Source organism: Gossypium hirsutum, chromosome A08 (assembly GCF_007990345.1).
Source record: "Gossypium hirsutum isolate 1008001.06 chromosome A08, Gossypium_hirsutum_v2.1, whole genome shotgun sequence".
NCBI classification, from domain to species: domain Eukaryota; kingdom Viridiplantae; phylum Streptophyta; class Magnoliopsida; order Malvales; family Malvaceae; genus Gossypium; species Gossypium hirsutum.
The window spans coordinates 13,006,587-13,011,463 of NC_053431.1; positions in this window are offsets into that span (position 1 = coordinate 13,006,587).

The window sequence follows — 4,877 nt, forward strand, 5'->3', positions numbered from 1 at the left end:
ATTTTCCAGCACACATATTTGTCTTTTGCAAGAACTATCTTCAAAAATCTGTAGCTCTTTGTTAACCATAAGGCCTTGTACCATGGCCTTGAACTCTTCACAATTTTGGATCATATGATCCATCTCTACATGGAATTCACAATAGTTCCCCATTCTTTCTCTACCTTTTCCAGAGGTCAACATACCTCTCTTCACCATCTCCTCCCATATTACTTTCATGGGTGTCTTCACCTTAGCAACATCTTCCTTGATTCTTTCTTCCCTGGTTTCGTTAATGGCATTCACTCCTTGATTGCCATGATCTGGTAACGGATTTTCAGCATTAGGGGTACTGTCGAATTTCACAACCCCCATTGATACTGTATTTGGCAATACTTGAGAATTCCATGGGATGCATATTGGGTCAGCGTGATGAGTCAGGAAGGAAAGAAAATGCTATTTACTATCTTAGTAAAAAGTTCATGGAATGTGAGGCAAAGTATTCACCGATAGAGAAGCTGTATTGTGCCCTAATTTGGACAACCCAAGGGCTGAGGCAGTATATGTTGTATCACATCACTTGGCTCATCTCAAAATTGGATCCTTTAAGGTACATGATGGAGTCAACAGCTTTGAATGGAAGGATGGCTCGATGGCAGATTTTGCTTTCTAAATTCGACATAGTCTATGTGAACCAGAAAGCAGTAAAAGGAAGTACAATAGCAGATTTTCTGGCCAGTAGAGCTTTGGAAGACTACGAGCCTTTGAACTTTGACTTCCCGAATGAAGACCTAATGTGTGTTGCTACCACTGAAAAAGGTGCTCTCGAAGAACTTCCTTGGAAATTAAATTTCGATAGGGCGTCAAATGCTGTGGACAATGGAATCGGGGTCGTCTTAGTGTCCCCAAATGGATATCATTATCCATTCACTAGTAAATTGGATTTTGATTGTATGAATAACATGGCAGAATACGAGGCGTGCATCATGGGAGTCCATGCAGCCATAGAATGCAAGATTAAGGTGCTAGAGGTGTATGGGGATTCCGCGCTAGTGATTTATCAACTCAAGGGAGAATGGGTGACTAGAGACCCCAAGTTGATCGACTATTGAAAACTGGTCCTTGAATTGGTTAAAGAGTTTGATGACATTACCTTCCATACCTTCCACGAGACGAAAATCAGATGGCTGATGCTTTGGCTACCTTAGCTTCCATGATCAAGGTGAACAAACAAGAAGATGTCAAACCCATCCGGATGAGCATTTATAAAATTCCGGCCCACTATTACAATAGTGAAGAAAATAAAGAGGGGGATGATCACCCTTGGTATTATGATATATTACAATACGTGAAGAATCGTGAATACCCGGACCAGGCAAGCGAGAATGACAAAAGAACTCTAAGAAGACTGGCCATCGACTATGTCTTAGATGGGGATATATTATACAAAAGAAGAAAAGATCAAGTGTAACTAAGATGTGTAGACGCCGTAGAAGCTAAGAAAATCATGGAAGAAGTCCATGAAGGCGTCTGTGGGACGCATGCTAATGGCTTTACAATGGCCAGGCAAATTATGAGATTCGGGTACTATTGGTCACCACGGAAGGAGACTGTGTCAATTACGCCAAGAGATGTCATAAATGCCAAATCTACGGGGACAAAATTCATGTGCCTCCTTCACCGCTGCATGTCATGGTTGCTCCATGGCCATTCTCGATGTGGGGCATAGATGTGATTGGACCAATATCGCCGAAAGCTTCCAATGGGCATCGGTTCATCTTTGTGGTTATTGACTACTTCACCAAATGGGTAGAAGCCACTTCGTATGCTAGTGTGACAAAGTCGGCAGTGAGCAAGTTTCTGAAAAAGGAGATCATATGTCGATATGGAATACCGGAGAGGATTATATCTGACAATGCATTAAACTTGAACAATAGTACGATAGCGGAAGTCTGCAGTCAATTCAAGATCAGACATCACAACTCGTCACCATATCGCCCAAAGATGAATGGGGCAGTGGAAGCGGCCAATAAAAACATTAAGAAAATTGTGGGGAAGATGACTGAAACCTACAGAGACTGGCATGAGAAGTTACCATTTGCCCTCTTTGCTTATCGAACGTCAGTCAGAACCTCAACTAGGGCAACCCCTTTCTCCTTGGTCTACGGAATGGAAGCAGTGTTGCCAATCAAAGTTGAGATCTCGTCTCTTCGAGTGTTGTCGGAGTTAAAGTTAGACGAAGCAGAATGTATCCAGTCTCGATACGATCAATTGAACTTGATTGAGAAAAAGAGGCTAAAAGCTATCCGTCATGGTCAGATGTACCAAAAACGAATGATGTGGGCTTATGACAAAAAGGTTTACCCTAGAAAATTCCACAAGGGAGACCTAGTTTTGAAAAAGATCCTTCCCATACAGAAAGATTTTCGAGGAAAATGGATGCCTAATTGGGAGGGGCCTTACGTGGTGAAGAAAGCTTTCTCCGGAGGAGCATTGATTCTAGCCGAGATGGATGGTAGAAACTTGCCCAATCCTGTAAATTCAGATTCTGTCAAGAAGTATTTCACTTAAAGAAGAAGAGGCCAAGGTGAAAACCCGCAAAGGGCACTTTGAGACCAAAGGGTTTTTAAGTTGAAAACCCATAAACGGGTAGCTCAAATTTCAAATGTGGGATATATGGTAGTCTTGCCCTCCCAAAATCAATAAGAGGGAAGAACAGTACACCTTGAAGCATCAACAAAATGCGCTTGATCTCTGAAACACACATTTAGCTCGAGGAGCCTTTGAGAAATTAAAATAGTGAAGCTCGTGCTGCGATATTTGGGGCACCTTTTTCCTCATTTTATTTTGAGCCTTACCAGATTTGCTATCCTGTTTAATGTATTCACTTCAAGTTTTGCTCAATAAAATTCCATCTTGTCCATTATGATAATCTCTTTCGAGCATTTTTTTGAAATCACGATTTTCGGGCTTATAACATTCACATAAAAAAAGGTTACGCATATTACTCTGGAAAGTTTCTAAATAGTACAAGGACCTGAAACAGGGCCACTAGGAAGAATTAACCAGACTCAAAAGTGGGAAACATTGGAAAAAGAATAGTCCAAGTTGTGACTATTTCTTTGAATCTTCTATCAAAGATAACGGCGAAACAGGAAGAGGCGATAGTGCATCAATGATAGAACTCGGATAAACTATGAGCAGCGATACCTTAAACATTTAAAAAGAAATCATTCTCATGACATTTCTGCATTCATATAATAACACATCTAGTTAGGAGCATTTGATCATTTCGATCATAACATCCTAATTATTTGACATAAAGCATCACATTTAGTTGGGAGCATTTGATTTATTTCAATCATAGCATCCTAATTATTTGGCATAAGCATAGATACATGAAACTGATTTTACAGATCATGTTCCTCAAAGGACAGTGCAGTGGAATCGGTGAATTCACAAGTCTTAACCCCCTAAGCAGTGGGGCAACAAGTTGAAGATTGTAGATCTTGTTTCCCTGAGATTGCAGTGGAACAGATCGAAGACAGCGGATCTAGGCTTCCTGATATTGCAGTGAAGCGGATTTAAGCCACCATCCTAGCTCTCTAAAATTGTAGTGGAGTAGGTTGAAGATTGTAGATCTTGTTTCCCTGAGATTGCAGTGGAGCAGATCGAAAACGGCGGATCTAGGTTTTCTGATGTTGCAGCGAAGCAAATTTAAGTCACCACCCTAGCTCCCTAAAGTTGTAGTGGAGTAGACCCAAGATTGCAGACCTCGTCTCCAGTGGAGTAGATCAAAGATAACAGATTTGGCGACTCTGTAGCGGCGGAGAGCAGATCAAAGATTTGGCGTATCTGTAGCTGCAAAGAGTAGATCGAAGATAACAGATTTGGCGTCTCTGTAGTGGCGGAGAGCAGATCAAAGACGGTGAATCTCGGTTTCCTGAAGTTGCAGCGAAGCAAATTTAAGTCACCATCCTAGCTCCCTAAGGTTGTAGTGGAGTAGGCTGAATATTGTAGATCTTGTTTCCCTGAGAGTGCAGTGAGGCAGATCGAAGACGGCGAATCTAGGCTTCTTGATGTTGCAATGAAGCAGATTTGCAGAGAATCAGAGCAAGGCTATATTGAAGAAGAAAAACACTAAAGAAGTCATGATTTGGCAAGATCGGGCAAAATTGGCCCTCTTCGAAGTCTTTGCTCTATTCTCGTTACATGACAATGAACAAAAAGGGGCAGCTGTAATGGACCAATTTAGCCCGAGCCCACGTTAGAACCAAAACCCAAAAAAAATACCAAATTATTAAACCAAAGTCCAAAGAATAAAACCAAACTAATAGTATGTCATAAAGGTCCAAATATTACAACCAATATTGATACCCAATGCCCCATAGCCCAAATACAACGGCCCAATAACTGGAACAGACCCAAACGGTCCCAAAAATTGAGCCAAGTTTCGGCAAACCCTAAGTCACCCCTCTCTCTTGCGCCGCAATAGCAACTGGGCAATAGACCCATACCTCCACTACAGCAGTCCCATACCTCCACAGCCCTCGTACGCCACGCCCCCACCTCGTGCGCATGCCAACAGACTCTGTACCTGCAAGAAAGAAACAAAAACAGCAGCGAATGGAAACAAATATATTGTATATTTTCGGTTGATTTCCTTTTTCGACTATAAAAGCCCAGCTTTTAATCTTTGTAAGAGGGAGGGGGGCATATTTTTACGAACGAATACACAATAGGCAATACAAAAAAAAGCAATATTGGAAGGTGATTTCTCTGATCTAAATCTCTGTGCTTTCTCTTTGTGATTATTTTCTTGCTTTTTTTTATTTCAAAAGTAAATAAAAGAAAAGGGGAACACGAACACAGACGCACACAGAATATAAACGCACAGA